At 39.4% G+C, this 14,041-nt stretch overlaps 1 non-coding gene across 1 annotated transcript; it reads left to right on the forward strand.

Moving 5' to 3' along the window:
- Positions 1-12,096: 12,096 nt before the first annotated feature.
- On the forward strand, positions 12,097-12,169 carry TRNAV-CAC. The gene has a single exon. It is a non-coding gene; the product is annotated as a tRNA-Val (tRNA).
- Positions 12,170-14,041: the final 1,872 nt, after the last annotated feature.

The raw sequence follows: 14,041 nt of genomic DNA on the forward strand, positions 1-14,041 counted from the left end.
ATACTGTATTTTTTTGAAAAAAAAGAGCAGATAAAGGTACTTAAATTCTCTTATACGTCCAGTTGAATACAGCAAGTTCTTAGCCGGCCAAAGCTGAGGTTTTTAAGCAGAAAATATTTCACACTGTACCACTTAAATAGGCAAGGACAGGAAATCAAAGAATGTGACTACCCCACACCTGTAATTACTAGCAAATAACAAAATTCAGCAAACACTGACTAACTTCCAGTTCAGTTAATATTCCTTCCACACAGTTAAAATCAATTTAAATACTGTATTTTTTGAAAAAAAGAGCAGATAAAGGTACTTAAATTCTCTTATATGTCCAGTTGAATACAGCAAGTTCTTAGCCGGCCAAAGCTGAGGTTTTTAAGCAGAAAATATTTCACACTGTGCCACTTAAATAGGCAAGGACAGGAAATCAAAGAATGTGACTACCCCACACCTGTAATTACTAGCAAATAACAAAATTCAGCAAACACTGACTAACTTCCAGTTCAGTTAATATTCCTTCCACACAGTTAAAATCAATTTAAATACTGTATTTTTTGAAAAAAAAAGAGCAGATAAAGGTACTTAAATTCTCTTATACGTCCAGTTGAATACAGCAAGTTCTTAGCCGGCCAAAGCTGAGGTTGTTAAACAAACTCTATCTAGAGCTACTCCAGAAACTCACTTGTAGTGGAGATATACACCCCAATCCAGGACCCAAAACATCAGCCAACCCAAACTCCAATCAGCTAAATACCCTATACCACAGACTGTCCTCAGCTGTCTTTTTCCTAAATATTAATGCTAGAAATATACTTAACAAAATTCAGGACCTCCATGCTCTATTAGCTCTATACAAACCAGATATTGCTGTATTAACTGAAACATGGCTCAAACCAAAACATCATGATAATGAGATTACTGCCCCTGGCTACAACATTATCCATAGAGACAGATTACAGAAAAAGGGAGGAGGTGTTGCAATGGTATTCCAAAATCATCTCACCATAGAACTATTAAATTACAATACCCTAGAAGTCAAAGATGTAGAACTAATCCTTGCCAAATTAAAAATAAATTCCAACACATAATTATTGCAGGTGGTTATATCCCACCAGGCAATAATATCACTGTAATGGAAAGCCTGCTTAATTGGATGTCCAACTACCTTCCACATGAAACCATACTATTAGGGACTTTAATATTGACTGGCTAAACTGTTCCAGCCATAATCCCACTGCCTTTATAAACCTCCACAGGTTTGCCTAAACTATTACCACCCCCACTAGAATTGATAAAACATCCAAACACCAGTCCATCTTAGACTTGATCCTGGCATCTGACCCCAACCTTGCACAGCAATCTGGCTGTCTTCCAGATACCCTAACTGACCATCATCCTACCTACCTAATTAGGAACAAATCCCAAACCATCAGCCAACCTATCCTCAGAGTCGTTTGAAACAAAAATACCTTCATAACCACTAATTTCATCAATGCACTAAAAAGCTGCAACTGGACTCCCCTAAAACAATTATATCTAGGTGAAGCTGTGGTATACTTCAACACAACCTTCCTAAAAATCTTAAATCAACATGCACCCTCCTGAACCATTAGAATAAAAACTAACTATGCCCCATGGCTAAGAAAAGACAGTAAAAACTATCATGAAAGAAAGGGACAAGACCTGGTTTCAATATAAAAAAAATAAAACCACTACTTTGAGACAAAACTATCGACAGCTCCAGAAAAAAGCCAAAAAGCAAATCAAACTAGACAAATCTAACTACTATAAAAACCTACAAGAAAAATATGCTCAGAACCCCCAAACATTCTGGAACACAATAAATGGTATACTGCACTCAGGAAAGGCCACTAAACCAACCCCTGTGCTACCAAATAACCATGAAAACATTCCCACACAATTTAACAAATTCTTTATCGAAACAGTCCAGACCCTTGCCAATGCCCAAGATAATAGTACTACCATCCCCGCACCAATAACTACCCCAACCCACCCTAATATACAACACAATACCTCCAGTTTTCACCTTCACCCCGTGTCTACCAAGGCAATTTCTAAACTCCTTAAGAAGCTTAAATCAACCACTCTAGCAGCTGATAAGCTACCAGCAGACTTCCTTCAAATATCAGCTGAAACTATAGCCTATCCAGTTTCCATTCTCATAAATAGATCTCTATCAGAATGCAAAGTACTCATCTCATGACAAACCTCACATATCATCCCACTGCACAAAGGAGGTAACTCCTTAGAGCTCACCAACTACCACCCAATAGCTATCATATCACCTTTATCCAAAATATTAGAAAGAGTGGTTCATACTCAACTAATGCAATACCTTAAGAATAACAACCTACTCTCCATATCCCAGCATGGCTTTAGACCTTCCCATAGCACCACAACAGCACTACTATCTTTTACCAACATAATTAACCAGCACAGAAACAAGGGTCTATTTGTTTCTTCCATATTCTTAGACTTATCAAAAGCCTTTGACATGTTTAACCACAGTATGCTTCTTAAAACTCTATCTACCCTAAATATAAGTCCCTCCTCTATATCATGGTTCAACAGCTACTTATCAGATCGACAGCAAGCAGTCCTATGGCAGGACTAATTGTCCCCCCTCCTACCAGTAACCATAGGAGTCCCTCAAGGCTCTATCCTCGGCCCTCTGCTGTTCTCTCTATTTACTAACCAGATTTCTTCATCCTCACCCACTGTCTCAGTAGTACAATATGCAGATGACACCACCCTTATATGTGCCATCCCCACCCTAAGTGAACTACAAACCTTAACCCAAAACAACTTCACCCTAGATGAAACTTGGTTAACTAACATCAAACTTCTTAACCACAAAAAAAAAAAAAAAAAAAAATTATTTTTGGCCCAGGCAGATGTCCTCCCCTAAGTAATTATTTCACCAACAACTCCAAAGAAAACATTCAAATCAGCCCAACCACACACACTAAACTGCTAGACGTAGAAACAGACAATAACCTGAAATTTGATATCCACATAGCACAAACCATCAAGAAAGTTAATAAAAAGCTAGGCTTTCTCTACAGGAACAAACAGTTTATGACTAAACATACCAAAGCAACCATCGCTAGGACTCATCTTCTATCCACCCTCCTCTATGTCTCTCCCATCCTGACTAATCTCTACCAAACTGATCTAAATAAAATGGAATCCTGCTATAATAAGATTGCAGCAGAAGCTCAATCAACTCTCTATAGCACACAAGCTCTACTACCTCCCTGAGTTAACCCCAGCACTTCAGCATTTTATTCAATCCCACATTCCCACTAGAGCCTTAAGATCTAGCAACCAGAACCTCATAACTGTCATCCAACATAAAAACAATGCTGGTAAATCACTTTTTGCCAGCACCATTGCCAAAACCTGGAACACACTACCAATTCAAATAACTTCCGCTACCTCCTTTAATCATTTCAAAAATCTCCTTAAAACCCTCTGTTTAAGTAACTGGGTCTGCTCATGCCACTCCCCGGGTTAATCCATACCAAGTGAATTGTTTCACATGTTCAGCTAAGTATAATCAGATTTGCCTTGAAAGCGTGTAAACCCATTGATATATACCTTACAAACCTATAACAGAAAAAAAAACAAAACAAAAAAAACTTTGTTTTAAGTTTACTATGTACCTCAATGTTTTGTTGATTATGTACCTCACTGTTTTACTATGTACCTCACATCTTACTATGTACCTCAATGATTGCCTACTGGACCATCTAACTAGAATTGTTAACTTCTAACAAACTATGTATGAATACTATTTGTATGTTATATTTTCTATTCTCTTATGTACTGTATTATATTGTACTGTGGAGCTTTTTTCCCCGGGCCTTCACTGAAAATGGACCTGTGTCCAGTCGGACTTTCCCGATAAACAAATGTAAAACGAATAAAAATAAATAAATGAACATTTTATACTCAGCCAGCCTTTTCTCTATTTCAATCTCTGACTTTTGCAGTTTTATCACTTCATCTAAATATCTGCTTAAAGCTTCTTCCATTTTCCATCTTTTTGTTAATTGAGTTGATATTCTCCTTCAGTGCTTTGTTTAGTTTTAATCAGCTCTGAGCGCATTTGACTGATTTTTTTCTTCCAGATTACCAGAAGCCACATCTTGCACCAGAGCTGGAGCTTGAATTGCTTTTTGCTGAACAGCTGCAGGATTCTTCCCAGTCAGTGTTTTCTCTTCACTTTTTCTAGTTGACTTTCTTTTAGGTTCCCTTAGTTTAATCTTTGCTGGCATCCAGGTAGTGTACTTACAAGCCAGTAAATGAGTTTACTAAAAAAGTCCTTGGCCCTTGTCTTTCAGTTTCATTTTTCACACTGGGAGAGCTGAAGTGAAGCTGTTAATTAGTATGTGGCCATCTTGGAAAGTCTATAAGTCACATTTTTAAGTATAGCATAAAAGAACACATTATCATCCCCAGGCTGTTGTCTTTCTCCAAGTTAAATTGACTCTTTTATTTCCCCTTCTTATACTCTTACTCTTATACTCTCTCTCTTATCTCTTTCATACTCTTTCCTCCTTACATAACCACTATGTCTCTTACTACTGTGCTTCTACCCTTATTTCTCTTTTATTTCCTTGTATATCATAATCCTTAAATCTTCTTTTGCCTCTTCTTCTCTAGCTTCCTTCTTATGCTATATTATTCTTCTTACTGTCAAGTTTACTTTTTCTGCACCTCTTATACCTTATTACTTCTTTCACCATAATATTCAATATACTTGTATAATTATTTATGTGCATATGTGTGTGTGTGTGTGTGTGTGTGTGTGTGTTTTCCTGTCACTCATGTAATCATGTTTATTTTATTGATGCCATTTGTATTATTTATTGTAACTTTTTTTTTACTACTTGTATGTTTCCAAGATCATACGTATACAGTTTGTATTATGTCTTTGTCTTATGAAGCTTTTCTCTCCAGGCCTCCTCTGAACATGGGATTTATGCCATTTGGAATTTCCCAGTAATCATATATCAGTCATCAAATAAACAAATAAATATTGTGTTCATCATATTGATCATTGTTGCAGTAGCCTAAGCTATATGGGTAGATTACCCTAGCTTAACTACATATGGGAGGTGGAAGGGTAAGAGTCCAGGATCCCCTGATGAATGGTCCTAGCAAAGCATGATGTAGATCTACAGAAGGAGTCAAGCTTGTAGTGCTTTGTAAAAGTAGGTACAGGGGACCAAGTTGTTATTTATTTATTTATTTTATTTTACATTTGTTAACCGGGAAAGTCCGACTGGATACATACCCATTTTCAGCGGAGGCCTGGGGAGAAAAGCTCCAAACAGATAAACATTTAAAATGCAGTATACAGTAATATTTAGCAATTAAACAAAATCAAAAGAAAAATACACATAGGTTACATATTTAAGAGAATGGTCTGAGTAAGGTAATATTTACAAAGATTTTAAGCAATTTAATAAAAATAAAAAGACAACTACAAATAGGTTCCATAATGAAAAAAGGTTCATAGTAAGGTTATATTTAGATAAGAGAAAGTCAACAACAATGTGGGAGGTGGAAGGAAACTATAAAGGGAGAAAAAAATTAAACATATAAGAGAAATGAGGGTATAAGAAGAGGAAACAGGTAAAGGAAGATCATTTATAAAGAGAGAGAGGAAGAATGAGATAAGAGAAGGGCAGGTTAGGTAGAAAGCAGCAGAGGCTGAGAACAGAGGTTACAGTTCTGATAATGGAAGCTAGAGCTAATATAAAGGGGTAGAAGAAATTAATTGAAGGAGGGTATGGAGAGAAAAAAGGGAAATTATCTTAGATAACTAAGATGGTTTAAAAGATTATATGAGTAATGTCGGGTTTGACTGGGACTAGCTAAGACTGAGACAAGCTTTAGTTGAAACTCAAGTCAGTGAAGTAACTCAGACTGAGTAATATGAGTTTTAGTCAGGGTTTAGAATACTTCTAGAACCCAACACTTAACAAAAAGGCATAGATGAAGCCAATGCAATTGTAGAGTGAGGCTTGACCTTGGCTGGAATAGTTGTGATGGGAATAACAATAGGTCACAGCCTGAGACAACCACTTGGAAACAGTCTGCTCTGACACAGGTCACCACTTCTTTTTCCTTGACAAGAAATGAACAACTGATCTAAAAATCTAAAAGATTTTGTTCTGTCAAGATAGTACCTAAATTGTCTATGTAAATCCAAGGTATAAAGTATTGTTTCTCCCTCATTTTTGGTTCAAAGAAGAAAACAAGGAGATGGGTAGCTTGGCTTAAAGTAACCTTGGATACACTTTTAGGAATAAAGGAAGGACTAGTTCTCATAGAAACCCTGTCCCTGTGAAAAATAAGGTAGGACTGTCTCACAATAAGAGCTTGCAACTCAGGTACTCTTCTTGCAAAGGTCAGTGCAATCAGTAAAAACATTTTCCATATTAAAAGCCTCAACTCAGACAGATGAGCTGGTTCAAATGGAGCAATTTTTAGTTTCTCTAACACAAAATTAAGATCCCAAAGAGGAGCCACCGGTTTCCTTGGTGGTCCCTTATACAATCCCCATTTCAAAGAAATGACTGCAGTAGGAGGCTCCATGGGCAGACATGCTGAATTGTTCAACAAATGAACCTTGATTGAAGTGTAAGGTAGGCCATAGGACAACAACTCACCCAGATATTGTAAAACCAGAGAGTCACTAGCTCTGAATGGGTTCTGGTCATGTTGGTAACCAGCTAGAAAATCTTTGCCATTTTCTTAATATACATTTTTTATTAGCAAGCTGTCTTGCATTTATTAGCACCTGCTATATGTCCTCAGTAAACAGGTGCCTAAAAGGTAAGTACCCCTACTGTTGTGTGAATAGATCCATTCTAAGAGGGTGTTTGTGTTAATTGCCCCTGGCCAATTCCAAAAAAAAGGGGAGAACCACTGTTGCTAAGGCCAGAAGGTAGTCACTACAATGATCTTCGGAGATTCCTTCTCAGTCTTCAGAAGTACCCTGGATATCAGTGGAAAGGGCAGAAAAGCATACAGGAACAACCCTGTCCATGGAAAAGTAAAGGCATCTGTCTTCCAGGCCTTCTTGCATGGAGTCCTGGAATAGACTTTTGCCAGCTAATTGTTCAGACAGGAGGCAAAAAGGTCTACTTGAGGAACTCCCTACTGCTGTTCTGCATTTAAATACATTCTATTCAGTATTTTTTTAGTTAGTATTCGGCATCTGTTTGAGGTTCCCTAACATTTGGACTCCAAACCAGTTGTTTTACATTAAGAGTGTCAAGGTCTGCAAACTTGTGGCAGTAGAGGGCTGATTTCATCTATCAGAGCTGGGAACTGCTGTTAGAAAGCTCATTGTGTGCTTACCTGATTGGCCTCAGGGCATAGTTAGTGTAAAGCTTGCTTTTTTCTGATCGTATATAAGCCTTGCATTTGCACAGATCTTGGCTCATTTATCCAGAGCTGCTCAGCATTTGGAAATGATGCCAGAGGCTTTGAGCGATTTTGCAAATATATGAAGCCATCCTGGGCAAGACAAATAAAAGCAAGTATCATTTTGCATTTTCTTTAATTATTTTCATTATACTGTGAAAGATTTTTGTATTATTTATTGTTTTCTGTACTTAACCTTTAAAAGTTACATTTTCTAAGTGCTATAAGGGCTGCCATTCTGCATTTAAATGCAATGTACCCAGTGACTTTCAGCTAGTATTAGGCATATGTTTGTAGTTCCTTAACACTTGGGCTCCAAACCAGTCCTTTTGCATTACGATGGTCAAAGTCCACACTCTTGTGATATGAAAGGGCTGATTTCGCCTATCTGAGCTGGGAATTGCTGGTAGAAAGCTCACTGTGTGCTTATCTGATTGGCCGTAGGGCACAGCTAGTGTAAAACTTGCTTTTTTTCTGATAGTATATAAGCCTTGTATTTAGTGATGCCTTGTATGTACACAATCACCAGAAGTTGAAATTTCCTTATAAAAACTATCTCAGAACTTTACCTCAGTCCCACGCTACTCATGGGACAGCTAGTTTGTGAGGTTAGCAGAATAAATGCATTTAGTTAGGACTGTTTAGGACTACACTACATTATTAGAACACTCAGGACTATAGCTGCTCAAAGAGCATCTGGTTTGGATGCTGGGCAGCTTTGTTGGATAGGTTAGCTGTAGATTACATGAAAGTAAGCACCCATCCCCTCATCCAGTTACAAACAACAACTCTCTACTCCTATCCCTTACAAGGTACACATGAGGACCTGCAACCATGGATAGGCACTTTCCTGCTATCTCTGCATCTAGCTTGGTTGACATGGGGATCCTGAGGCAATGTAGCAATTGCCTTAGGTACACTGACAGACACTTAATTCCTGGACAGACAAATACATTGTGTGATAGATGTAGTTACACATTGACACTGGAGGCTAGCCTCTCACATACAGACAACAAAAACAACAAACAGGTTGTCAGCAACACACATACACACACACACACACACACACACACACACACACACACACACACACACACACACACACACACACACACACACACACACACACACACCAGTCACTGCAACCACAAAGGACCAGACACATAGGCCCACATATGCAGAGGTGCTCACATGTAACTTACCCAAACATCAAAGGCCTCTCAGGCACAGTCCTCAGAAACTCCACATGCACACAAACAATTCCTATCACAACACATAAAGCCACATTTCACTGTGTCTCAACTACCCAGGCCATAAGGTGAAACACCCCACAAACTAATATTCTGGTCATAGGAGACTACACTGTGAGACACACTGACGTCCCTCTTACCAAGCTGGATAAGAAGAAGTTTGCAGTTAGTTGCCTGTCAGTGGCCAAGATCTGTCAGATCACACAAGCACTCAGGTCAGTTACCCACAAGTACCAGTATGACTCTGTCATAGTCCATGTGGGTGTAAATGACCTGAGACATACCTCCTTGGACTATATGAAGAGAGACATGATTGAGCTTCAAGAAGATGTGTCACAAGCAGGTATGAGCCTAGCACTGAGCAGTATTCTACAGTCTCCAAGGATGATGCCACAATACCAACACAAAATGATTGACTTTAACAACTAGCTTAGCTATTGTCATTCTAAAGGGGTCCAATACTTGTCAGCCTGGGATGATATGTTTGACAGCCCACACTGCTTTGCCAGGGATGGTCTTCACCTGTCATCACTAGTCTTCTGGATTTTGGGCAAAACATCATCTACCCCTATAATGCCTTTTTAGGCAGTGCCAAACAGACAAACCTTCCAACATAGCAAAAGCTACTCAGGACAAGCTAAAGGTGTTACTGCTCAATATATGAATGTCACCAAGAAACTACACTCCCTAGAAGCGCTCCTCAGCATAAAGAATGCAGATGTCTATGCAGTTACTGAAACTGGTTCAAAGTCACAGAAATCATTCTGGCTGTGGTTGGCTGTAACACCTTTCATACATTCTGACCACCCACTGAACATGAAAGAGCAAAAGGCAGAGGTGTATCTGTCTGCATAAAGGATACTGACACCTCAAGGCTGGCCAAAGAATATGACATGCTTGAGCTACTCCATGTCCAACTGACCATGGGAAAATCCATTACCATATTCTTGCTCATTACAGGTCCCCCACCATGAGCCAGGAAACCCATACACCATACTTGAAGTTACTAGAATCACTCTCCATCTAGCCCAATACCATTCTCAAGGGTGACTTTAACTACCCCCTACATTAACCGGGAGGCATATACTTCGATTTCTTTACTTTGTAAATTCAAATGCTCTGGAGCAACTAGTCTGCACCCCCACAAGGGAAACAAATATCCTAGATCTGCTACTCACAAATATGGATGAGTGCTGCATCCCCCAAGTGTGCTGTCTTCACTGGTAAGATCAGATCATAAAGCGAACTCCCTTGAAATAAATGTAAAACTAGACCCCAACATAAATCCCAAAACTTTAAGAACTTTTCTAAGGCAATCTCCCTCCTATTAAGTGAGGGAATAGCTAGTTCCCAAGCTCCCCAAACTCAGAAAACACAAAAGCCTATGCAGAGGTATACACAAAAGCCCTGTACAACCATATAAACAACTATATAGAAACATCAGTACCAGATCAAAATAAGCCCAGGTCAAACTGCAAAAGCAAGCCACCCTAGTGTATATCTGGTATTAATAGATTATACAAGAAAAGAAAGAAATTCTTCCTGAAAAGTAAGAGGGAATGTGCACAACAGAACAAAATGTCCCTCGTTAGTCTAAACAGGCAAATCAAGGAATTGGTCAAGACTCAGAAAATGGATTTTGAGGCAAAAATACCCTTCAAAGCTAAGGATAACCATAAGCCATTTTTCAGTAATGTCTGCAATTTTAAGGGCAACATCAAGCAATCTGTGGAATTAATTATAGACAGCATCACCCAGTCTCAGCCAGAAGCTATAGCAAATCTGCTTGCTGATAAATTCAGTTCAAATTGCACCTCCCCATCACCCCTGGTTCTCCCCCAACAAATACCCTTGACCACTCCCCTGCCAATTATCACTTAAGAACAGGTTGCCACTGTGCTCTCTAAAGCTAAAATCTTAGCTTCAATGGGCCCAATGATAAACTAGGTTGCCTCTTAAACAGCTTGAATCAGGACCATTGGGATCTCTGTTTTACTACAGCCTCCAGACTGGCTTTGTTCCGATAAAGTGGAGGACAGCAACAGTCATCCCTCTGCACAAAGGGGATCATCAACTGACCTGGGTAATTACAGATACAGAAGTTTGGCTAATCGTATATGTAAGGCCATGGAAAGAATAATTATGACCTGATAAATGATACAGAAACCTCCAAACACTGGACCCAACTGAATTTGGCTTTGTTCATAGGTTCATAGTTCATAGGTTAGTACTAGGCTTACTGTCCTTATGGGCTATTTTAAGCCTAGCCAATTAGCCCATCTGCGAATCAAACCCTGCATCTTGGATCTGTAAGGAGAATACCTTAACCATTATGCCAACCTCCCACGCTACTTGTCAAGGGCAGGTCATGCCTACTAAATCTGGAGGACTTTTTTGAAAAAGTCACTAGGGCTATGAATGAGGGTAAAACGGTGCACAATCCCACACTCAGGTATTATTAATAAAGTGACAAAACTGGTACTAATAACCTATGTCACCAGATGGATAGCTAATTGGCTCTCAGACAGGACACGTGGTTAAAGTGAGTGAATCCAGATCCAGCAAGATGCAAGTTACTAGTGGTGTGCCACAGGGTTCAGTACTGGGACCACTCCTCTGTTTGGAATATATTTCTCTGAAGTCAAGGTTTATGTGGAAGGACTCTGGATGATAAAATTTGCCAGTGACTGCAAACTGGGGTCATCCACTGAATCCCCCAATGATGTATATATCCTTCAGGAAGGTCTAAGTCACACAGATGATAGGTGCCAGAGCCACGGCCTAAAACTAAATGCAAAAAAGTGCATTATCATACCATTTTGGAAGCCAAAGACCCCTGCAAATTAAATTAATAGCACAGCCCTAAGAGTAGTGTCAGAGGTGAGAAATCTAGGTACACATATAGTAGCCTGAACCTTGACCACCATGTAGGAAGTTAGAGTCACACTGAACTCAGCCCTCATTAGACCAAAAATAAAGTACAATGCATCATTTGATTTGTACTTGACTAGGGACTTATAACAGATGAGCAACCACAAAAGTTCCTCACAAAGAAAATACAGGGTGTTAGCAACATGTCCTATGCAGATGGACTAAAAGCCCTATCCCTTTAGTCTGTCTGCTACCGACTATTAAGGAGTGACCTAAGCCTAACCAACAAGACACTCACAAATCCAGCACTGATGGAGCAGCTACACATCCACAAGACAAACAGCATGTGGGTCACTCAATCTAGCTATCTAAGCCCAGTCAGTGACTCAAACAAAACATGTTGGGGACACAGATAGGTGTTACAGAGATTACCTCTTCTTTGGAACAAGCTTCCTATTCATGTTAAACAGAGTTCTTTCCTAGCACTCTTCAAAAGCAATTTCAATCAATGGATGAGGGTTCTGTAGTATAGTGGTTATCACGTCTGCTTCACATGCAGAAGATTCTGGGTTCGATCCCCAGTGGAACCATTAGCTCCAGGGCCATTAGCCTAGTACACACCTATAAACCTATATTCATGCCGGGGATCACTCCAGTGGCTTTACTCGAAAGAGGCACTAGGAACTAAGGTTGGGTGGCACGATGCCAGGGTAATCCTATGGGCTAGGCTTGTAAAGGCTCCAGGGCCATTAGCCTTGTACACACCTATGAGGAATCGCATATTCACACCTGGGGTAGTGCCTATGTCCCTTATGGAGAGGGGCAATCTGTAAAATACTTGAGGCATATGCACAAACTTATGCATTATTCTTGCCCCTAGGGGCCACATATTCGGTAAAACTGGCTTGTAAGGGCTCTTCAGCAGTTAGTGTGGTAATCTCCTATGAACCTATGAAGATGGACCAAAACTTGGAAGACCACTTGACAGTTTCCATTTGTGAGGGTCTGTGTTTGTCCTGCTCAGCTTGTTTGCCACATAGTTTTGCTCTGACAGAATGCAAGACACCCGTGGAGTAAAATTCTGCTGTAAAACTATTATCTCAAGCTAAAATGGCTAGTCTGCTCCTCCTTGCTTGTTGCTGTACCACATCACAGCGGTATTGTTTGTAAGCACTTAAAAAGGTCCTGGGGAATAGAGGTAATTCAGAGAATTAAGTGTCTTAATACAGCAAGCATATAATGTGCTTATGTCTGTCTTTGTTGTCTCAGATACAGCAAGCATATCATTTATATTTATGTGCTTATGTCTGTCTTTGTTGTCTCAGATGCCTTTCACTTTTATTCCTTTTTATACTACTCCCCCAGCTAAGTCCAAGACATCAGTGGTAACAGGCTGCTTTGGAACAGGGATAGGGAATGGGAGACCTGGATTTAGGGATATTTAGTGTCTCCATTAAGTGGTTTCTCTTCTGAAAAATCCCTGAACTGGAAATTGAAAAGATAATGGATGTAGATGCTAGAACCAGTGATAACTTCAGATACCACAGTATCCTTCTCTTGCCGAGTCTTTTGAGGGGTATCATGAGAATCATAAACATCATAAGACTCAGAATCCTGAGGTATTTCCTTGCAGAAATTGAAGTCTGTGTGGAAAACCCATAAAGTAGATCTAGATCTAGATCCATTTTTTTCCAGTGGAGGTAAAGCTCTTTGACCTGAGCTGTCTAGCGAAGACCCCAGGAACACACTTTTGTGGGATGGAATCAAAAAAGACTTTTGAATGTTCTCTTGGACTCCCAGCTTGTGCAAGACATCTCTCACCCAAGACAGAGATTCCTGACATTTTGAAAAAGACTCTGCAAAGATAATCAAGTCATTTCAATATGGAAATATGTGTATAACCTGTAGCTTGCAGATATAACTAGAGCTAGACACTTTGTGAACACTTTTCATTTACTTGATAGTCCAAAGGGTAAGGCAGAAAACTACTAATATTATTCAGATACACAAAACCTTAAGAAATGACTGAAGTCTGAATGACTTAGGGATGTGATGATAAGCATCTTTTAGATCTAATGTTACTAGAAAACTTGAGGAAGAAAGGGTAACAGGTTTTGAAGTGACAGCATTTTGAACTTGGGCACTGACACAAATTGGTTTAGAAAAGAAAGATCCAGAAATTGTCTCCAGGTACTTTCTTTCTTTGGCACCAAAACCTTACATGAATAAAAACCCTTCTCCAACTGGCAATGAGGAACTGGCTCTATTACTCCCTGAGACAACATATGTTGTAGGACAGGGGCAAAAGAGAAGTTTGACCTTGTGGATGAGGAATAACTCCCTGAAAGGGAAGAATGTCTCTCCACTGTCATCTATAACCTTGTTGAATGATCTTCAGAACCTGTGTATCTGAAACTATCTTTTGCCAAATACAGAAATCGAGAGTTGGACTTTCTGGAAGG

The sequence above is a fragment of the Protopterus annectens genome, chromosome 2.part1 (assembly GCF_019279795.1).
Source record: "Protopterus annectens isolate FY-2018-M chromosome 2.part1, PAN1.0, whole genome shotgun sequence".
NCBI lineage: Eukaryota > Metazoa > Chordata > Ceratodontiformes > Protopteridae > Protopterus > Protopterus annectens.